Below are 25,572 nucleotides of genomic sequence, written 5' to 3' on the forward strand. Positions count from 1 at the left end.
CCATAATCATTGGATCGATCGTTTAATTTTTCCGTAATATGTTATGCGTCTTCAAGATTGGTGGTCAACAAGACGGTATCATAAGCATACTTCATATTATTTATAACTTTTTCATTCATAACTATTTCCACTCTCTCTTCTTCTAAGGTTCTTTTATCAGATCTGAGTAGAACATTCCATCTCTACCAAATTGGTGGTATTGACATCATCAGCAAAACAAATTTTTCAACGGCTATTTTTACGGATGGCCTTCTAGGATTTTTCCCATCGACAAACCCTGCATCGGTTGGGTTCGTTAATGGGCAATCCTACAAAAAGGCATGGAGCATCAGATTCATCAACATTATTATCCTCCTCTACCTAAAAACTTCCTTACGTTCAAAATCCTGAAAGATCTGCACTTTCTGCCTTACATCTTCATCTCATCCCCATTTTTCTCGTATCGTCCCCGTATATCGTCGGAGTTCACGACGCGACCGAGGGCCAGAGAGAGAATCGCGGACGTGGATCGCAAGAAAAGCAATAGATTTTCCTTTCACCCACGATTTGATTTATCTGAATCCGATCATGATACAAGATGATAACGGTCATTCCTAATAGATAAGGTAAAATTGAAATTTATGTTTATATTATTAGAGGTGGCTGGCGTATGGATTGCCCGATCGTTGTCCCAAGGGTTACGTTCGTCTCGATAAGTTCAGACTGGCCAGCTATAAATCCTGATTTGTGGCCGCTGGACAATGCAGTTTGTCGTGTCTGGAGTGCGTTACCTGACGGAAGTAACGGCTCCGTTGCGTTTTATTCATGAAACGGAGCAGGGTAATTGGAGCTGATAGATAAACGATTCGGGCTTTGTGTACAGGGTGGTGCGTCTCATAAGTTCGAGGAGAAAGTGCAATATTGAAAGGCGTTGGTATGAGAGAGATGAAAAATGAGGAAAGCACTGACCTCACGTTTTTTTCGAATTCTCATCAAATTTTCTATGGTACTGATCACAAGATCATCAGAATATTTTGGCTGAAGCTTGAAATTGCTATTTTGTGTTTACTTGCAGAGTATTTACTCATTGGATTTGTTGTAACTGAAATATTAGGTATTTTCGATATCGATATTCTGTTTGAATTTTTCTTCAGTTCTGATGACGCTATTGATATGAAATTTAGTTAGAAGCTTGACATTTTCATTTTGAATATAAGACCACAAAAACTCTAATGAAGGGGAGATCTTCTTGAATTTCCGTATTTTTTTTGACTCCCTTTACAAATAAGCGAAAATCAGCACATAGTATACATTTTTGTAAATCTTTCAAATTTAGATAAAAATTCTTCTTCGAACTAAATAAAATATCTTTGATCTTTACTCGAAAAATATACGCTACAAGAAATGAGGAAAAATGTATCGCTCCTTGAAATTGCTCGGGAGTTGAGGAATCGGCATTTCGTGGCATGAGTCAACAATGGGAAGGCTACCTATGAATATCTTTTCAATTTTGTTGTGATCTTCTGAAGTGGTGGCACATGCAACGCCTATTTCATAAATAGTTTTCGTAACTTCTCGTTTTTTGTAAGAAAATTGAAGATATGGTATCCCTAGAGAGCACTGAAGTATGTTGAAAATATTCGTGAAAGAAGAAGATCTTTTTTTAGATAAACGCTGGATTCATTTTAATATTCCTAATATCTACTGATCGTTCTCGAAACTCCACACATTATTTTAGTCTCTTCTTCTATGGACAAATAGTGAAAGATCAAGAGAATGTCACGCGCTCTTAACGAAGTTAAATTTTTCGATTCAAAGTCATTTTTTTAACACTATAATTTCCTACAGAAAAAATGAAATAAAACCGATACTCTTTAAAAGATCAAAACAATATCGATATAATATTGACAAAATGCAATATCTTCAACTTGTGGCGATAAAAAGGAATTAGTCATAATGTCTGTGTCCAGCTGAAATTGTCGTCAAAATACTCAATATAAATGTACCTGCTTTAGTGTGATAATGGTCGTTCGTGGTACTTGTGCATTCAACTTTCTCATTCTTAGGGTTCTCAGAAAGATTTATTCATAGTATCACCAACTTTTACATTACACGAGATCATGTGAAGAAACAAAAATGTCGAATCTAGAACTCTCTAGCACATTTCTTATGGAACTGCCTATATCGGCTTATATGCATATTTATATATGAGAATATAGTTTACAATTATCATTGACGACATAGTAACAAATAATTGGTAATTCAACAATGAATTCCAATAGTAGCTACCTTGCGGAAATATCGCTACTGAAATTGATATTGGAATTTGACCTACATTACAAGTGTTCAAGGATGTCTCCAAGTGCTATACCACAATAAAGTTTAGGTCTGTCGTTCATCGGTATTTTGATAATCCCCACGAAAACGCGATACAACTCTTCAGCAATTTCACTAACAATATAAGATTTTTCTTATTAATTTTGAAAACTTGTAAATTTCCAAGGTAAGGCCTTAAAGCGTTTGTTAACATAAAAGATCTCCTCCATTCACCACCTGACAATTTTCGAAATTATTTAGTAACACCAGGTATAATGGCTGGTATAGAAAGGGGAAATAGCACTAATGTCTATTTAATTGAGTATTGTAATCTGAGGGTTCTCGTTTAGGAGAATGGTGAAGTTAAATGAGTATTGTATTCTCAGGTCCTTCGTAAAGAATAAGGTTCATGCGAAATGTCATAAAAAAATGACAAGAATACGACTTTGCACAAACGCTAGATTTTTTTGTCAATTGTAAAACGTATAAAAAAATTGTAGGAAGTGCTAAAAATTATTTCTCAATGCATGCGGAAGCTTCCGAATAATAAACCGAAATGAGTGAACCCTGAGAAACCAAACAGTCATCTTCCAAAATGATGCAACAAATGAATCAACCTTTCAATCACCCAAACAACGGTACTCTGTCGAACAGACCATAGCCCTATTGTTCCACGACAATCCTACCTTCCACGAAAAAAAAAGTGCTGCTAAATGCTCGTATCTCCGACATCTCCTACAATTAGACGGTCCCCGCATGAGAACCATAATCGAGTTAGCGTTTTATGAATCGCGTGCACGCTCCGTGCGAATTTCCCTCAAAGCCGATAACAACAATTACCCACAACAATGGGACTTGCGAGTGAGTAATTGGGCTGTCTAGATATGACATCGGAATACCATTAACAGCGAAACTGAACGGACAAGATCCATATAAATCATAATCATGAGAAGAAACGGGCAATCAGGGATTAGAGTGGGAAATTGAGGGGATCAAGACGAAGGCGACAATGACTGTTTTTGTCGTGACGGACTAGATGCGATGAGAGATGTGCAAATTCGATGTAGATGGCGATCTGTAACGGGTGTTCTAGATCAGTATTTCCCAATCTTTCTGCCGGTCGTACCATTCCACGAAATTATAGTATATTGTGCGACAAGTGGGGCAAGGTCAACTTTTCTCACGAGTGAGGAAGTTTGTGGCATGGGCCTGAAGAGCGAGTGCCCGCTAACACACGAGTGAGAAAAAGGAATTTCTCCACATGTTGCACGATATATACTTTTCCTACAACTTCATTCTTCCGAGTGTGGAAGCTTGTGACACGAACCTGAAAGGCGAGTTCCGCAAACACACGAGTGAGAAAAGGACTTTCTCCACATGTTTTACACTATACTTTTCCTACAACTGCACAAATTCAAATAATTCAAGTAATGTACCTAATTCAATTGAAAATGGCCTTCGTTGACAATGCCGGTTTATTTCTTGCATGGACTCCTCTAAATTGGTCTACCAAGCGAGGTGGGAGCAACGTGCTGTGTGGAATAATATTTTTCACAGTATGAGCAATACACAGATTCGAAATTGAGTAAGCTATAAAGAATACGCTACTGTCCATAGCAGTTGTGGGAAAATAGTATATTGTGCAACAAGTAGGGAAAGTCCAACTTTTCTCGCGAGTGTGCAAAAACACGAGCGAGAAAAGGACTTTCTCCACATATTGCACACTCTACTTTTCTTACAACTGCACAAATTTCAATGATTCAAGTAATGGACTTGATTCAAATCAAAATAGCCTTCGTCAACAGTATGTGCCACATATTACATATGTAATCTGTGGTATATGCTAATTTATTGCGTTTCAATAGAAACGACTCAGAAGCCTAATTTCATTAGTCTACCAAGCGAGGTGTGAGCAAAGTGCCGTGAGAAATAATATTTCTCACAGTATGAGCAATACATAGTTTTGAAATAGAGTAAACTATGAATAAAACACTACTTTTTATAGCAGTTGTAGGAAAAGAACAGTGTGCAACATGTGGAGAAGGTCCTTTTCTCACACGTGTGTTTGCTTCCATACTCGTGAGAAGAGTTGAACTTGTCTCACTTGTTGCACAATATTGTTTTTCTACAACAGCTATGGAGAGTAGCGTATTCTTCATAGCCTACTCAATTTCAATTACTCACACTGTGAGAAATATTATTCCTCACGGCACTTTGCTAGATCTCATTTGGTAGACCAATGAAATTGGGGTTTTGAGGAGTCCTTTCTATGGAAATGCCAGAAATGAACAGATACTTCATCGAACGCCATTTTCATTTGAATTAGGTACACTTTTTTTTGCAAAATACGATCAGATTGATTCATTAATGAACCACTGGTTCCAAAGAATCCACTACATTTTAAAAAAAGCAATAATTCCTTTAGTTCTTATCACGCCCAACAAGCCTCTTTGAATCGAGAAAGTTCACGGAATGCATTCGAGTGAATCCAGGCTAAATAAATCTAGGAGGTCCTGCGATAAAGGATTCGAGGTCCTTTGTAGAGAACAAGAAGTTTATCAGAAGGATAATTTTCCAGATTGCAGCAGAATGCATTGAGGCAAGCAGACCTTCCGAAATATGAAGGCGAAAGAAGAAAAATAGGTTATAAAATTTCTTGTGAATTTGTAGAATTTGAAGTACAGATAAGAGAAGATAATCCATTACATGCAAGAGAAAATCATTTGAAATTATTATTTCTTTAAATATCTTTTCTTCCAAAAACTTCACCATTCTCGAATGAAAGAATACAATATTTTGGTCTGTACAATGATAAATTTCATAAATCTGTGAAGTCAAACCTTTTTTAACCACATGAAACTTCCACAGTACACGTTTTGACTAAATGCCAATGAAAGAACTTTATATAGGAAAATATGCTTTATACCTAACTGATCCTACAACATAAAATAAAGGGTACCAACAGTTTTTGAAGTGAATGGCAATAAACTGAGTGAAATGTGTCATTCTATATTATGGAAAAAAAACAAATATTAAGAAACCAAGTAGATTTCAATTTATTTTGATTCGAATTATTTTATTTCATCATCTGAATTCAATGAGTTGATTTCACCAGCAAAGATCTGGAGATTGTTTGCAAACGAGAAATATGTTCCAGAGAATTGCTGGTGAACTATGAAAATTGAAAACTAGGTATTCGCTAAATTAAAAAATAAATTTCAAACCTTGAAAAAACGAATCGAATCTATAATTCAATATTAATCAACCTTCAAACACCAAGAAGAACCATATATTATCATATTTATAGTCCTGTAATTCCAGAGGAAATAGAGAATTCCAGAAAATATTTTCCACAAATCATCAAAAGATTATTCATTCAGAAAATAATGTATCCAAATACTCTTAACTCTAACGGGTCCTCAAGTTATGACAGTTCCGGTACGTAAAGTGGATAGCGAAGGATCCGAACATCGCATAAAAAATCGCGTGGTCATAACTGCAACAATATTACTTTCGACAGCCAGCGGTACATTTCAAAAGGTTTTCTTCCGCTTGTTTACCGAGGTGAAGTTCACCAGCCCACATATTATATGGATATCCAAAAGCAATATATCGATAACTATTAACTGGTAATATAATACCAGATGAGCACCTATTTTGATAGGCAAGCTAGTTATGGCGTTGTTACGGACTGCCTTTTGTAACGGTCTCACGTCGATTGAAATTTTATATTGGAGCTGGATAATTCGTTAATTCGATCGAAAATTTCTGATGGAGTCAACGGTGAAAAAGTTGTAATGGATAGATGTGAAATTCTGAGCTGCCGCCTTTTTTTATCGAAAAAAGTTTCGTATTTATCGGGGAATATTTCTATAAGTTTCGAATTTCTTAATTGGATACAAGTCTCGATAATCCATATTGGGATATAAGAAACTAACTCGATTCATTTTTTTCTGTATTCTCGTAGGTTCTTGGGATAAAATTGGAAACTTAGTAGACTTCGTCAACTGTTATAATAGATGTTAAGATGAAGGAAAGTATACTAATTTATGATGACATCGAAGAAACCCTGAAAAATAACTTCAATCGATCATCTGTATCGAAATTCAAACAAGACTGTCGAATCCTTATTATCATCATACGATGATCATTAATTTCAACCATAATTTACTCCAACTATCACCATTTCGTCTGTATGCTCTGAAATTTAACCTAATTATACCATTCAACTCGATGAACTGATTTTTTTTCCAGTTTCGGCTTATTAATTTCATCTGCAGTTTACCAGATTTGGTTGTTAATAAAAATGTGAACTTCAGCTGCCAGGATAAGCGTAGATACTTGAGTGCTTCAACTGGTACCTATATTATTTCATCCCTTGCCTAGACGACCCACGCATTTCAACATTGCCAGGCATTGTATAGAAAGCCTGAATTATACACATTTTCGGAAACAAATACAAGGTGATTCATTGGAAAGTGGGCGCAAGCTAAGGGTAGATAAAAGACACTGAGACGAGTCGGAATGAACATACCAAATATCATGAAAATATATAGGATGGTTCGAAAGTTATGGGTAATTGAAAAAATTAACAAAATCTATAAAACACTCTGTATCTTGATTATAAAGAGAGATAGACCGTTCAAATATAGGTTATTTTTACTCGTCTCAGTGTCCCATATCTACCCTTAGCTTACGCCCAATTACCAATGAATCACCCTGTACCTATTCGCCAAATCTCATATAGCTCGTTTATGTTGTTACTGAACTATTGAATTTTTTCCGACATCCTTCTTGAAGTTCCTTTGGTTGTTCACACGATCCTCATGCAATTCGGTTCGAGGTTCAATTTCATCTCTATTTAACTGCAAAATTTTGTCTCGATCGATTTCGTATTTTTGTAATTATCAGGAGTCCAACATTTTGAAGGGCCATATTTAGGAAAATATTTTCGAATTTGCCCAATAACGCAATAAACCGCAGTCTTTAGATCTTTCGATGTGGAGTTATCGTGGAGCCGGCTGGCTGGAAGTACATTATTGAATTTGACAACGAATGCGACATCAGTGACAGTGAGTGAAACCCTGAGAGAGATAAACATAGATAGTGGGAGCATATGTCATTTTCAGTAAGCAAATTTTGTCCCCAACATAAACTATCAAATTTGACATGAAGCGCGCGGAAATGAAAACATATTAGTGATTCGATATTTCACTCAATTCGCGAGTTTCTCCACGTTGATCGCACTTCTTATATCCCACAGTGAATCAACGTTTCGGATCAACTCAATATATAATGAGATGAAAACCTAAATATATCAGAAATTCAGAAAACAAACTTCCAAGCGCGCCAAACGACTTGAAACAACGGATGACACTAGGACAGCAATAGTTGCCAAACCTTTGATTTCAGCAGGTAGATACAGAAAATGATTAATATTCTGCATACTATAAATTCGTCAATTAGGAAAAATATCGGATTCCAGATATTCAAATTTGCATATTTAATTGAGAATCACATTATATTTCATTCAAAATAATATGTACATTCTTAATGATATAGTAAAACTTTGGCTTTGGAAATATATCACAATCTGACAACGTAATCTAACCATGGTGGGGACACGTAAAAAATAAAAATTGCGTATAATCCCTATATCTATGTCTATTAGAGATCATTCCCTATTCAAAATTCAAAATTTAAAGAAACCGTGACGAACACGTACTGAGATACGTTGCGTCCAATATAAGCATAGAATATTCAGCAGATATTAACGGCCAGTTTATCATTTTGATCCCAATCGCAGAATTATACGATAATCGACCGACCCAGCCATTCGCGTCTGTGACTTAAGAGCATCGAATTGGTTCGTTAGTGATATTGTGCGACCTCCAAGACCACGAATAGATAAACCATCGTTCACGTGAAATATGAGCCGAACGTGATAAGGAATCGTAGGAGGTCGTGGGCACAAGGACCTACATCCGAAACTACGATTTATGTCCAGAACAGATGAAAACGCATAAATGGTTATTGAGTCACGCCCAACACTCGATTCTTTCATTCGTCCAGATACTAACGCCACTAACGGACTCTGATCGACAGCATAAGCGAAAATATATGATTCGACGTATCTCAATTTGATATATTGAAATATACAGTGAAGCTATTTCAGGTATATGGACAGTAGGCACATCACAACTCACAAGTAAAACGATATACCTAAGTTCAGAAGATAGATGAAAGAAGTGAACTTTATATTTGAAGAAATATCAAATTTGTGGATTCCAATATGATAAAGATTATCAGGTTCTGATCCATCCAAACTTTCGGCTCTCAAAACGTCACATTCTATGTGGATGTGGGGTGCTTTTTCCACTTTGTCAATCTGTTTCTAATATTCATAAATATAAATATATTTTGCAACACTCACATACCATTTCTACAAGCAATATAAATAATCTAATTTCTTTGTAAACATCTCTCTGATTTTTTAATAATTGAGAAATCTTGAAATATGTGAATAAAAAATCTAGGAAATCTTTTCTTCTTCTCAATCCACTACATAGGGGATTCTATGGGTCTGATCAAGCATGAACCCAGATTGGGTATTTACTGTGCGTGTCTATTCACTTTGTTTATTTCCCACCCTTCAAATCCCAGAGGGAGTGGAGGCTGAGATTAGGAGGATGAACATATATTTGTTAATATGTATAAACTGGCCAAACAAGATTTTCTTTTAATTCTTTTCTTGATTTCCATTTCATAAAATAATTTTTATATACTTGTTACACTTCTTGACCAATAAGAGTTCAAATTATAAAATTCGAATTTAAAGTTTTGATCTATTCTGATCTATTGTTACGGATGAATTGAGTGTTTGTTTTTTCTTTCAAACAAGGCATTGGACAGCGAAAAGGCAGGTTGAGTTTTCAATGTTTGGATTCTATACATTCTAAAACGTAAGCTTGCTTTCGCGAACGATTTTAAAGGTATATTATTGAACATAGAGTATATAAAGTACTATTTCATAATTTATGACAAAGTGGTGGCTGATTTCCAATTACATATGTCGGAAATGAAATGGGATCGAGATTGAAATAAATAATTGAGGATATCTTACTGAACCAAGCACTGAGACAACCATTCCTGATAAGAGAAAAAAATCATATGATCTGATTGCGAACCTGTTGTGCATTAATAAGTTCAGTAAATAATATGTGGAAGATCTTATGATACATTCTTCCACTATGTAATTGATAGGAAAGTATAAGTATAGCAGCATTATTCATCCACAACTGAGTTATAATATCCAACAGCTAAATTTCTATTGAGAAGTACAACAGAACGATTGAAACGAACTCCATCAATCAATCGAAAAAAAAAAATAAATATTTTCATATATGCGGACCCACACTGCATATAAAAGAACGATGTTCTTCATCCCTACTCATGTAACGTTATCCTAACAGTTTCAAGCCCACGCCACTTTTTCGAAAAAATCAAATACCCTTCCTATTGACCTCGAATGTAAAACAGAGGATGAACAGTAATTTACATATTTTTACGACTCCCCATTGGGCGTTGTTAATCGCAAATTATTAGACCACGGGTAAAAATCAAGTACAGCTCTTCATATCCTTGAGCTTGGGCGTCTTTGACCCCAGTCATTTTGCTGACCCACAAACAAGGAACGCTAACGTGGTGATCCACACCTGGTGGGCGAAAGAGTACCACACTATGTCCCATTCTTCACATTATGCCTCCAAAGATAATAGTCGTGGTGAAGGAGGTTGTCAGTTAGGAATAAATCACAATGCTCTGTTCTGTCCACAAATGGCTTCTCGTGACGTTATTGTTTCTCGAATGGTAAGAAAGTACATAGAGCTTCTAAAAAAATGTCTGCATGAGAATTAATCAATTCTTTGGAACTTGAGTTTCACATTCCATAAGTCCATATATTCCATAAATTTTCAATGTAGTGGTGGAGCTAATATTCTGCTGATATAACTAATAAAACATGAAGTTATTATGCTCAAAACCTACATATTATAAATCAATACAAAGCGATATTAATCAAATACATATAGAAAATAATCGACAGAGGCGACGCTAGAGGGGCATCCTTAGGCTATAACAATAACAATAATATTTATTAATCTCAAAAATTATTCACAACATCAAAATCAATGCAAACGAATAAAATAGAGACAAGTCATAAAAGAGCTTATTTTCTACAAAATGAAATGAACTCATCAACTGAATAAAGTTCACAATCCAAAATAAAATTGTAAATGCGCCTTCTAAACAAGGTTATATCTTCAATCTGCTAAAATATCAGCAGAACTATAGTTTTGCTTTACTTTAGCCCCCCCAAAAAAAATCCGGCCCCTTCTTGGCCACCCCTGTTTTGGAAAGCTGGCGTCGCCACTGATAATCGAAGTATTACTTTTTCTGCTTAGGCAGCAAAGTAAGGACTTTCTTGCCTAGGCAACAAAGAGTTTTCTTGCCTAGGCAGCAAAATAATTCATCACCAATATGGTCGATCCGGGTCCCGTAATATGATCCGACCCTTGACGTCAGAATATGTCATTTTTCGAAGATTAGAGAACTACGATATCGATGTCAAGTTTTGAAATATAGACATCATCTTGGTACTGATCAATGAATGAGACGGAAAAACAATAATTTATCGTTTTTCATTCAGGTGGAATTGGAATTTTTATATGGAAGTATGTATAGGAGGTCACATGCGTCCAAATTTAATTCAATTCGAAATGTCAACTAAGAATAAAAATTATGTAAATATATACTTCTTATGTTTTTCAAATCAATTGTGTCACTCAAACCAAAGCCTAATTTCTGACTTCGTTGAGCCCACAAGTTCTTATACAGGGAGTCCCAGAGTAGATGTAAGATACTGATAGGGTGGAAAGCATGTAGCTACACTAACTACAAATGAAAATAGGAACAAATTTCTTGCAAAAAAAAATCAGAGATTTTGGTTTTTAGCATAGAATTTAAGCTTGATGAGTTCAATATACAAATAAATATAAAATATCATTTCGTCAATGTTTTTCTTGAATATTCCCTCATATCAAGATTTATGGTACCAATAGACTAGATCAATAATGTCATTTGTCAACTAGTGCAATCTTATCGTCTGATCTCATCTTCATCTTTTAAATCTGGTAGTCACGGTCCCCTTGCCGGAAGAGCTAATTTACATATCACGGCCATCTGAGATTAATATTATGACTATCTCTTAATTAACCATAATTTCTCCATTATTACGAGTCAGATACAACCACAATCTTTCAACATATTGCTAGACATATTCGCTTCCATGTTGCGAATAGGTTTTAATTAGTTGCAGGATACTCTAGTAATTTCTCGTAATTAATATTTCACCGCTTTATTTCCGCCTGGAGATGCTCCGACAGTGGCGCCTCCTACAATCGAATAAATTCCGCCGGCATGTGAAAATTTCATCACGAAAAATATTAAAATATCATAAAGCAATAAAAGCCAATCTGATTCATACCGCGTCTCTTATTATCTGGATGTGTTTAGAGATTTACATGCACGGGCAATTCGGAGCGTTCATAAAATCCTTATCTGAAGAATAATTCTATGTAAGGAGTAGTTTAGTAGCCGGATCGTCGTAAAAATGTTTCACATGAATCTTCCATTTCCTTCTCAGATAAAATAACGCCGGGGGAATTTCAGGAGCTCGGAAAGTGACAATCAATTTTTTTCGACGGACTAAAGCTACCGTGCTTTTATTTGTCGGTGCAAATAGGAAGTCGAATGCATTTGAACGGTCTTTCTTGTTTGCGTTATGTCAATAAAGTACCGAGAGTTGATCATTGGGGGAACTTGTTCGAATAGAAAGAATTTTCGAAATGATTTTTGTCACTGAGACCGCACATTTTTTCTGTACTGGTGTTGACTGTTATTTCTCATTAATTTTATTTTTTTAATGGATGATGATTGCAGTTTTTCTTCGTTCGAAAATATTAGAAAATTGAAATTTTTTTATGAAATTTGGGGATAAGGAAACGAGAAAGTCACATGCGTTAAAATTCAATATCAGTTTAAGTTTCGATCTGAAAATGAACATGTAAATTATACCCTTAAAGATGACACTCAAATAAGTAAAGTAATTGGTGACATTTAGATTGGGAGACCCCGGCATTTATTGAGCGTATTTTAACAAAAAACAAATTTTCTAAGGCATCAAAATCGAAATATGAATAATTTCCTTGTGCTGAAATATTTATTCGAAAAAGTACGAAAGACATTCTTTGATCAAGTCGAAAGTATTCATATACATAAAAAAAAATTGAAAAGTATTTGTATTATCGGAATCTAAATGAAAAAAAAAATTCCCAATAATATAGAAATATAATATAGTTGTAGGAGAAGGGTGTCAATTCCATAACAAACAAAAATTTTCTAAACAAAATAAATATTGAAAAAGAACCAGCACTCAATTAGAAGGAATTCATGTTGCCACATTTCTACTATCACATCTAATGGAAAAGCATTCACGTGAACATTGTAAGCCAATTGATTTTGTATGGATGTCCCAAATTCGATGCTCACTGAAAACGAAAAACCTTCAAGGACCCCGATCTCATTTTTCGAGAAAATAAGATATCATGGACATCTTGATTAGTTCTCGAGTTACAGGGAGTTTCCGAAATATGACTGTTTCAAATATTTCGTTTTATCTCGGTTTCTGTTCGAGATATACGAAAAATTCTAAAATGTTTTTTTTTAGTAATTTTTATGATTAATATGATTCTAATGACAAATCATGAGAATTAATTACTGTTTTAGAGATATAGAGGAGAGTTGGTGTTTCTTAAACTGGCCACACTACATTTTTCACACAGTTTTCTAGCCGCATTCCGTTCTCGGTATTTCAAAAATGTCATCCGTTTCAAAGATATTTCAAAAATATTTTCTACTTTTTTTGATGAAGATGAACAATTCACAAATGACTGTTCACAACTTGATCACTTAGGATAATGATGATTATTCAGGAAAACGTTTTGTATTATTTAACCATAGAGAACAAATGGGAATGTTCAGGGGGCCATACTACGTAGTGAGTGCAAAATTCGATTGAAAATGTGGTTTGATTTGTGTTATTGTTATTGAGAGGCAAACATTACAATAAATTTCAATACATAATATCAAGATATTATGTGTTTTATAGACCGTTTCCGAATATCATTTCTCAATTCTCAGAGGACGTAATTTAATCGATCTTCCTGATTTATTGTGATCGAGTGGAGGCGCTCATCTTGAGAAGATGAGGATATAATTTGATTCGTTGGTTTAACGTGATAACTCTCCATGGATTTGAATAGTTGGAAGGATTTGTTGGTATCTCCCGAGGTGAAAATTAATATTTATACAAGTCGGCGAGTTAAAGCGATAATGAATAGTTGGAAGATCTCCCAACTTCTTCACATTCCTATAATCGGTTGCAGTTATTGGAAGATTGAGTGATCAGATGTAACCTAAATATTTAATTCAGTTTTATGAGACTTAATTTCACATTAAAAAGACTTGATGAGAAGAATCTTCATTTGGATGCAAGTATGCATCGCTAATGTTCTCATTAACAGTTATGATTTTGTTTTGATAAAGAATGAAAACAGAATGTGGACTCTGCTAAATATTCATGAAAATATTATAATCTCGTCCTCGATATTATGTGTTATTATTCACTTAAGTAGTTGATTGCTTCAGTTTTTACTTGAATTATATGACAGATGCAGAGTCTATTATATGGTATTCTCTCATAGTGACTAGACAAATATTAAAAATCGATGATTCCGAGAAGAATTTATTGTATGTGAATTATACGTAAGTAATGATCATTACAAATAATTTATATTTCACCACTTATCGAATTCAGATTTTTCGAATATTCCTAGATTTTTGTTCATATTTCGAAATATCATCATATCTGATCGTAGACAGTGAATTGATGTGACTGAAACTGGAAATTTATAGCATATATTTCCATGTTCACGTCAGGTCGCATATTGATTTGATTCTTATTCCACCCAATAAATCGACACCTGAGAAAATATAGCCTGGAATCTATAAAAGTAAGAGATCTTTATAAGTTGGAATATTCGATTGGATAATCATAAAATTTTGGGATTTATTACATTTTGAATACTCTATAAAATCATATGAGATTGATTGAATTTTATAAAATATGGCTTAGGAAGTCGGTGGATTGAGATCTTAAAGATTTTGTAGTAGTAGGAACTGGTAAGAAATCCCATATTCGATAGACCTTACTGAGATATATCTATAGCTTTTGACAAAATATGCGATGAGGAGTGGAATTAATATTATCAATTAGATTCAAAGATTGCAATGTGTATCTATTGGAGAGTAATGTTGGCTATCGTAACTACATAATAATTATTGTTATGATTTGTAAATCATGGGAGCTATAAAGAATGCAGTGTTACATGTTACAGCACTTGAAAAGACTGGCCAAATGGGCTCAAACACATAATCCGAATACATGCAGGGATTTGGGATGTCTTTGATATAAAAACTTTATAAAATAGACAGAAACCCTGGTATTATAGCGGATCGTCTCTGAAATCAGAATGTGTATATTTGGTTATTTCTGTTGGCTACTATAGTCCACGTTCCAACGCATGCCGTTTAGGTTACCTTTAGGTTACTTTTATTGGCTGCAGATTTCAATTCTTTATTATTTTTCTGATGATTCGCATACACCAGTGAAATGTGTATGTGGATTGATAGAATGAGCATATAACTTGGTTTCAGTACGTAATTTTTCCTTTCTATTTGGATGAAGTATATCCAAACTTACTAGAATAGGCCAGAATATTTCTAATATCCAAGTGCTCCCCAAGTTACCAGAAATTCATTTGGAAGCAGGGCCAGCAAGGCATTTATTGTCTTACCAATTCCAGTATGCTAATTGATCGTCATATGAAATAGTATGTTTCGATTTGGCCACTTTCATTGCCTGAATGAATGGATTTACCTCTGAATTAGAGAAAATTCAAACAAACGCCGACAATGGATTCTACAGTAAGCGATAAAATGAGAGAGGTTTTCAATATTTTTTTTTTATTTAATTCTGTGACACATCGACACATGTTAAAAAACTAAAGATGAATATTCCGCGATCAAATATATCCTTCCAGTTACTTCCAAAGTCACTAAGATACGTCAAGTTCTAAAGAAAATGATTTCTCATCTTGAGGACCGTCGTACCACAGAAGGTGTAATACAAAAACCCTATAGGTGATATAATCCAATAAAATTTCCATTATATTTTCTAATAAATTTTATCAATGTTTTTACTATTTGGCCTTAACTTCAGACAGAACATTTCCAAGTTCATCTAAAACACTTATGTGCGCTCATAATTTCATCTAACGATCATTATAGTTCATAACACTTGATAGTATATTATGGGTGAAGATAATTTGGCTTTCATTTTCGTTTATTTTAATTTTCTGGTTCAGCTTGCTAGTACATTCAAGTGTTTTTGTAGTATTTTAGTAGCGCTTTCTATAGTTTTTTTCGGAGGTAACAACTGCCGTGTTATCTGCGTACAATTCTATGGCGGTGTCAAGTCTTGTTGGTACGTCGCTCGTTAATATTGAGTATAATAAAGGTCCGAGTAGCGATCCCTGGGTTACTCCTGCCTCGATCAGTTAATACAGTAGAATAACATAGTAGCATTAATGACGTGACAAAAGAAATCTTCACGTAACAAATTATCTGAAAGAATCAAATCAGAATTTGATAAATTACATAAATATTATTTTCAACTCTAGGGTTCATGAATCGTTTTCATGGTTGCGGTATGACATAAAAAAAAAACTGGATGAGCGTTTTTATAGTCTTTTTAACTAGATTGGAAGAAAAATACACAAATGAATAATTTCTTTATAGATTAATACGGCTGTAGAGTCGTCAGAGGTGGCTGCTGATTATTTCATTCAATAGCTGCACATTTTTCCGCCACCGTCAAAGAAGAAGATTAAACACTTTCTCCTCTGATATCCATAAAACGAGGAGCTGCTGGAGCACCACGAAGCATCGGGCCTCTAATGGAACGTAACAAATTTCCACGGGCAATCACTATCACTGCGCGTTAATTTCATGTTAAACTTTTATTGACGTTGACAATTATTAATCGGTCAATTACGTCCAATATCATTACGACGCAGGAATTCTTCACCATGCGCTGTTGATGTTTATAAATTCCAGATGGAGAAGACAACCCGTGATTAAACATAATCATTCTTTAGACGGGCTGCTGCCTTAATTGCAACCGAAGTTTTAAGCTATTCAAAATAATTGATAGTGATCAGGAGGATACTTTATTTAATGCGTTTATTCTCTCTTTATAGGGATATACCCGAGGTAGTCTATCAAACAGAATTTGTCCAAGGATTAATTGCTTGTAGAAGAGATATAGGCCTTTCTGCGAGAAAGTTGGAGATTTAATCCACTCAGGGATTTTTCTCATTTTCCGGAGTATTTCCTGTGAATATTTCTATCCTCTGCATATCTTCATTGATTTTTTCAATTTGATGGATGGTCTACTCCAATCTCATGGACTATCGAATGCTGACTGTCCAAAAAGAGTGAAAAGTGATACCTTATTAACTTTCTATAATTTTCGTTTTCAGTTAATCAGTTTGTAAACACAGATACCATAAAAATTGAAATTTTTCGGAAAAACCAATGAAAAATTCAATTGAATAATATAAAGGTGCTGTGCATTTTAGTATGCACTCACTGATAACATATCTTTTATTCTGATGAGCTTATCAATCACTTTTCAAGGTATTACATTCAAGACTGCTATAACTTTGGAAAAAAGCCTGGAGAGGATGCAGTTAATTCAATGATAATTCAATCAATAAAGCTTCATGCATTTTTGATAGCATATAGATAATTCAATCTTGAGGAAAATGGAAAACATTTGACGTGATTCTTGAATACAAAAAATTTAAGATGAATATGGAAAATGCACATGATTTCAATGACATTAGTTCCATAATCTAGATGAAAAGAAAGTCCATAATGACCATGAGGTTATTATGATCGTTCTTTTTTATTTTTTCTTTTTTTTCTTTATTATGAAATAAAGCACATCTCATTTATACCTAGGGAATATCACGAGTCACTCAATAAGTCTTGGGCCTGGCGGACAGATGACACCACCACTATTATACCACTTTTTCGATATAATAAAAGTTGAGTGAAGCTACATTAGTTTTTGTTTGAAAAATGAATGAAAACGATTTTCATGTATTTAAAATGCTCCTTCTGAGAAATAGATGGAAACCATGGTCGAATTGAAAGTATTATGTTTCCAAATGTTTACTACTCAGTTTGTTCTCCAGATCTGGCCCCCAGTCATTACTGGTATTTTGCAGTAATTTGTTTGGAAATTGTGTTCTTATAGAAGGCAAAGGAGAATCTTTCAACAGAAAAAGTATTCAAAAGTTAGAGAAGTAGACCACTAGGAGTTACGCAACAATCCAATCTCAAAACGCCTGAAAGCCATGGGAATGATTCAGAAACAAGGAAATTTGGTGACGCACGAGTTGAAGCCGAAAGATATTGGACGGCGTTTGTTTGCTTCTGATCAGCTGCTTGCAAGGCAAACACGAAAGAGATTTCTGCATCGCATTGTGACTGAAGACGAAAAATGGGTTTATTACGATAATCCCAAGCGCAGAAAATCATGGAGATATCCTGGCCATGCTTCCACGTCGTCGGCCAAACCTAATATTCACGGTTCCAAGGTCATGCTCAGTAGTGGGACCACCTCGGCGTAGTGTATTATGAGTTGTTCAAAAAAACTGAAAAAATGTATAACCAGTTTTTACAATCAAATCAAATCAAGTTTATTCAAACACACATACATATATATTTCCCAATATTTCAAAATAATAAATGCATAATCCGCCTCAAGAGGAGGAGACATCTAGGCAGTTTAATTCCTGTTTTTTGTCGCCATCCCCCGAGAAGGAAAAGCAATTAACTAAAAGCGAAAATCTATTATTATTATCCAACTCCTTTATAAAAACAATTTTGAACATAATGAGGCCGAGAAAGATGAGGGAAGCAACGAAACTAGCGGCGGCACGTAATGAGCAAACGAAAAATACCTTCAAAAAAGCATTTTCTACCAAGGAATAACGAAATGAGAAAACAATAGCTGAACTTTTGTGTAATTTGTATCACCCTGTGTTTCTCACAGTTTTCGATATTTCTGTAGTGTCCATCTGAATAGTTCTAAGCTCGGTCGCTTTAAACGCCTTTTAAGTATCTGTTTCCCAATGAAACACTCTGTAAACCTACCAAAATCTATTACATTGTTCCAATTATCACTGGGCGTTCCCATTTCAATATCACTCCAAACATTTCCAATCAATTTTAAATCCCGATCCAGTTGAACCTACAACGGACCTAATTGCACCTGACTAAGATGACCGTACCAAAACCGCTTTTTCATCCAATGAAACGCATCTCCTAACTTTATTACGTACGGGCGTTCTGCCGATAATGAAAGCTCATATCTAATTCGAAAATAATGACTTTAATACCGCGGACTAACAGTACCTTCGATTCGGTTGAGTTGAAATCGATATATTCGATAGCTATATGTGGCTATCTACGATAATTCCCAATCCGAATTACGATACGTGTAAGTCTCCTTTTTTGGAAGCGCCTCCGAAGGAATGCATGAGAAAAAAAGGAAGGGAACGGACGACCGAAAGTAATATACACGTTTTGAAAAGTCGTAAAATATCCGCAAGAATAGTTATACAACGTTTCAAAATTCAATTTGTTCCGGTTCGACCATTAGTGGTATTCATATTTGCGTTACAATTTATTTTATGGCCATCTACGTACATTTGGATCGTCCAGTTATGAAATTTATGAACGTAGAAGCCAAAAAAACCATAACCGTGGTGGTCGATGGTAGTGGAATTCCCATTGGTTTGACAAAAATGATAGCATGGGACGTGAATGTCCGATGGCAAATGTTCATTACTTGGTCTGGAATAACGTAATATACTGAGGTTGGTCAATTATGAAGGGAATGAATCATATGTAGATTTTGATTCATTCCCTTCATAATTGACCAACCTCAGTATATTATTCTTTGAATGATCATGACTTACAGATTCTGAAGATGTCTAATGACATCTTCAGAATCTGTAAGTCATGATCATTCATATACATCATATATCATACAACTTCGTACAGCCTACAAAGTTTGGTCATCGTATGAGCGCCAAAGGAAAATGAATGGGTACCGAAAATTGACAGATTCGCTAAAAACCACGTGGTGCATGGTAATCCCTCTTAAACTGATGTCTGCTTCACTTATTGGCAAAGACAGATTTGCTGCTCAAATTTTCAACTTAAACATGAAGTTTTCTAAAATTCGGATAGCAAAAAGATGTTTTAAGTGTCGTTCATCCAGTTCCAGTACCGTTCATTAAAATTTAATACCGTCTCAAAATTTTAATCCTCCATTAAACGGCGTAGGTAGCCAAAAGGCTCCTCGTACCGGAGGATTCAAATTTTAATTATTCGTCAAATTTTAATGAACGTTCCTGCAACTGGGTGTTCGGATAATAAATGATTGGAATTGTTGAATTCATAATAATTTTCAAATTCATCTTCAGAATCTGTAAGTCATGATCATTCAAAGAATAATATTGGACTACACCACCAGTAAAAAAGTTTTTTTCACCCGCGTTCGCTTTTTCTGATTAGCTAAGTATTATACAGGGTTGTCAATTCTTTTCTACGGAATGGAAGCGTGGACATTGAAGAAGATTGATACCAGAATGATAGAAGAATTTGAGATGTGGATGTACCGTAGGATACTAATGAGTATCGTGGACAGAAAGAGTAACAAATGTGGAGATCTTGCGGAGAATGCAGAAAGAGAAAGAATTGGTACTAACTATTGAAAAGCGAAAACTGCAATACCTGGGACATATTATGAGGAGAGATAGATACCTGTGACTGCAACTTATTGTCTAGTGAAAGATAATGGGCAAAAAATCTAGAGGAAGAAGAAGAAACTCATGGTGGAATAACTTGAGAGAATGGTACAATTGCAACAACTGCCAATAGTTTAGATCTGCAGTATCGAGAAAAGGCATAGCTGTGATGATAGCCAATCTTCGGAACGAAGACGGCACCTGAAGAAGAAGATACAGGGTTTGAACTATTTAGAGGGATAGAACAATTTCTACAGACATTGCCAGTTTTGTGAATGAACAGTGGCGGAGTTTCATCAACAACTATATAAATATTTTCAACCAGTGCTTTCCACTTACCTTGACACGTACAACTAAAAATAAAAAATACAAAAAAAGTAAAGAAATTGAGGAAATCAAACAACATCTGGATATTTTATTATTGCTTTCCACAACTCAACCATCTTATAGAACTCAGTACAATGAAACCAAAAAATATTATGATCAAATTTTAAAAAAAGAAAAACAAAAAATGCTTCAAGATGGTGTCAAAAAATCTGATTGCAAAATGAAATCTATGTGGACAATATGCAGAGAACTGACAGGAAAGAACAATCAGGTGGATCACAAGGTATTCAGGCATAGGATGTCATTGCCAAACGATTTCAATGAACATTTAATTGAGGTTGTCAGAAATTTAGTGGACAAGCAACATGAGCCTTTTGAGTGTAACATAGCGGAGAATAACCAGTCACTGTTTTTAAGACCAGTAAATGTAGATGAACTAATACAGCTATCCCTAAACCTGAAGAATAAATATTCCAGTGGATATGACGATATTCCAACATGTATTGTCAAAATTACAGTGAAACATGTTGCATCAATATTGTGCTATATCATAAATAACTCCATGAAATTTTCTGTTTTCCCAGATATGCTGAAGTTCGCTATTATAAAACCGCTCTATAAAAAGGGAGACCCAGAGAATCTTGATAATTACAGGCCCATAAGTCTACTCCCCGCTTTCTCCAAGGTGTTTGAATTAGTCATGTGTTCAAAACTGGTGAGTTTTTTTGCTGGGTGTGGACTGCTGTCAAACTCTCAGCATGGATACTTGAAGGGAAGATCGACAGGTACAGCTATCTATCAGTTTGTTAATATGATCTTACAAGAACTCGAGAATAAAAATTTAGCAATAGGACTCTTTTTAGATCTGAGTAAGGCATATGACTGTGTAAATCTGGAATCTTTGTTGATGAAGCTTGAAAGATACGGTATAAGAGGTGGAGCACATCAATGGATCCAATCATATCTTGTTGATAGAAGGCAGCAAGTGGTTATCAATAACAACAAGTTAGGTACAGTAGCCAAAAATAGAGGTCTAGCTCAAGGAAGTATGGTAGGTCCAATCCTGTTCATAATTTACATTAATGATCTGACTATGGATGGACTGGTGGAATATGTAGATGACACGAACCTGTTGGTATCCGGAAAGAATTTCCCAGAGGTTAAAGAAAGAGCTAAGACCACTCTTTCAGAAGTTGCTCAATGGTTTGACAGGAATGAATTATCAATAAACGATACAAAGACTAACTATGTAACATTTCGTACAAAAAATTCGCAAGTGTGTGCGGAAGACAGTATTGGTATAGAAAATCTTGAGGTGAAGCCTGTCGGAGGCACAAAATTCCTTGGGATATATATAGACGAGTTTCTGGACTGGGGTACACATTTGGTCAACACTGGATTGAAACTGAGTAGCATCGGATATGGTATTAGAGTAGTGGCTAGGTATATGGACAAGGAAACTTCGAAAATACTCTATCAAGCCAATTTTGAGTCAGTTCTTAGATATGGAATCATTTTCTGGGGATGTAACTCCAACATACAAGCATTATTCGTTGTACAGAAGAGAACTATAAGATCTATAAATAGTATGAAGTTTAGAGATTCATGCCGAGGTGTTTTCAAGGATATGGGTATAATGACGGTTTATGCTCTGTATATATATGAGTGTTTGGTTTTCCTTTTCAAGCATAAAGATAAATTCGAGAGTGAATATACTCATCATTATAAGACGAGAACTTTAGATCTGAACTGTCCCATGCATAGACTAACATTGACAGAGAAAGGACCCTATTATATGTGCATAAGACTTTATAATAAATTACCTAATTACTGTAGAATGTTAACCTTTCCAAAGTTTTAAAATGTCATAAAGAAAATGTTAATTGTTTTAGAACCTTACTCAGTTGGGGATTATTTGAATTGTGATAATCTGATGAATTATATTTGAGTTATATGTATTTCTGTGCTGACGTCATTTCTTTTCACTTGTGTACATGTACATAGAGATGTTTTGAAATAAAGGAGTTTATTATTATTATTATTATTACGCTGTGTAGAGTATTAGTATCAGCATGATTATGTAGGATTAATAGGACGTTAGGTGCTATGATGGTTTCCAACATTCGATAGGAGATGGAACTAGAAGAAGAAGAAGAATAGGACGTTACTTATCAAACAGGATTCAGGCTTTTACAAGACTCAAGTGATGGTTTCAGATAACAGCTGAACACAGTAACAAGTTATTTGACATTTCTGGCATCAGCCTACTATTTTGACGAAAAAATAAAAGGGAGGTGTGCTAGTGTGACTTAGTTGCATTCGTAATATTTTTCTTTATCACCTCATAAAGAGAATCAATATGGCGTCCATAAAAATAAAATTGACTATCGCGTCTCTGAAACAATGGAAAAAATCTGAAGACACTAGTAGTATCTCTATATTGGATATTGGCCACAAACCGAATTTCGTGAAGTTATCTCCAGAAACAAATGAGTTATACAGAAAAAAAAACTCGATTTTAGTATTTTCGAGATATCTCAGGTATCATTGAAGATATTTCAGATCTGTTCACTCCAACACACTCATCCCTAAAAAACGCAACTTTCTTTGTAATTCAAGCCACCATGTATTTCTAACGGTTTTCGATATCCATGTGGTGCCCCTGTCAATAGTTCTAACCCTGTAGATGCTGATACACAAATGATATGAAGTCCGTAAATTTTGAATCTGTTTCAAAAGTTTTAATTTTTCTTCCCTAATTTTGCAAATATGAAGAATTTAAATGTTTGGTCACTTCTCTAACTCATTATTTTACCAAGTTTCACAGTTTCAGGTGAAAACTCATTTTTAGTATTTGTAATACAAAATCACTCAATAATTGAAAAAATACAATTCAGTAACAAGTATGGCCTGCTCGACCATCATCTACAGTTTGCATATTTTCGATCAGATTGTTGAAGTGGCCTTTTCTATTTCTCTCTAGAGTTGAAGAAAAAGCCATCTGATTTCTTGAAATGTATGTGAAGGTAATTTGATGAGAATCCAAAGCTCTTTGCAGCTGATCCCGAGCGTGTTCAATGGAATAAGGTCTGACAACCGAGAGGGCAGGGCCAAATGCGGAATACCAGGGATTTCTTAAGCTCCATTGAATATTGTCGAATGATAGTGTAGGCATTTTCGTCCAGAAATAAGAAATGTGGCACAATAGGAGCATGAAACAAAAGAATAATATTGTCAATGACTTGTACATATATTGTACGTCTATTGACACAAATGTCTTTCCAAACAAAAACTCTACCACCTCTTAACGGACGAACTGATTTGCGATTTCTGGGCACCAGACAATGTCTCGAACTGTTTCATTCGATACCAAAACACCAGAAGTGTTCAAAAGCCGCTTTTGCATAATTCGACAAGAACTCATCTTGTGCAGGAGTGGCAATATGTCCAATCACTAAACTTTACATTCAAGAAATTTTTGAATATTTTATGTAAATCATTCTACTCATGGAATTAAAAAATTCGGGGTTTTCAAGCCGTGTTCTAGCCGGTTTTTCTGCTGGCGTTTCTCTTACTATCACCATCAAGTTACCGACTAGATCACGAGAGTAGCAAACTTATTGAATATTGTTTTCGAATAGTCTAAAAAATGTTCATGAATGTTATTAAGCGTATAATATTATTAGTAATAATATTATAGTATTAAGAGATACTACTTTATACACCTGTACATAAACTTTTAACAGTACCTCTCTGAATCTGATATCAATCAGTAAGTACAGAATTCGAGTCAAAGATAATAGGCGCATGGCTGATTTCACGATGAATATATTCATCATATGTTAAAACCTTTCCCGAATCTCCATATCCCTGTCATCATTTCGTTCTCAACAAAAAATGCATAAAATTTTTGTCGGTACCCATCTATTCACATGGGAAAAACGGACATCGTAGCATTACACCAAAACAACAATGGCACGAAAATAAAACACGAATTTTCTCGTTTCCTCCGGTTGAAATATTCGGTTAGCACCTTCCCACACCAGTCCGAACAGTCGTAATTTCAACACTCCAAAACGGCATCTCTTCCTTGTAGCTATCAGATCGGCTCAGGCAAGATCCCCATTCAGTGCAGATTCACACGCACGGCTTCTTAACGAGTAATACCTATATCATAATTAACATAACACAATATGCTGTGAGTCGGGGGCACGGAGATCATCTTATCTTCCATGAAAACAATCGCCTAGAATGCAACTCTGAGACGACGGAAGCGCGTCAAGCTGATATACCGGATGATAGGCCGAAAATAGGGAAGAGATGATTATCCGGTACAACGTTTATGGGCGCTGAAAGGAAATATACCGAAAATCACAATTAAGCAGTCATGGGTTTTTGTGGTAATTTTGTACCTTTATTGTCGAATTATCTGCAATTGAATATTCAACAAATGAAATTAAAGGAAAAAATTCTTGAAGTCACTTGTATTGCAATTAATGACAAATTATAGAACAGATATCTATTAAAATCAGTGTACTCTACGAAAATCGGAGAAAATAATTAGAAAGATTGAAGTGGTAGTTGCGGTTGATTCAAATAAGCCATTTGACAAAGTCAGTTTAGAAATACTCTCGAGAAAAATGTAAAATATGGGTTTCAAAGGTGAAAATTAAAATTACTTTGGGGTCTTATTTAGGGGGTCACAGTCAATAAGTCAAGTTAGCTAACATTATCAGTGAGACATTGTGAAATGTACATGGAGTACCACAAAGCTCGGTCATTGGACAACTTTTTCATTTATAGTATCTGCTAAACTTGCAAATAGTTAGACTTTGTGTCCAATATTATATTTTTGCGGAAGATTTTTTATTGGTCTATGTAGGTG

This window comes from Harmonia axyridis, chromosome 1 (genome assembly GCF_914767665.1).
Source record: "Harmonia axyridis chromosome 1, icHarAxyr1.1, whole genome shotgun sequence".
NCBI lineage: Eukaryota > Metazoa > Arthropoda > Insecta > Coleoptera > Coccinellidae > Harmonia > Harmonia axyridis.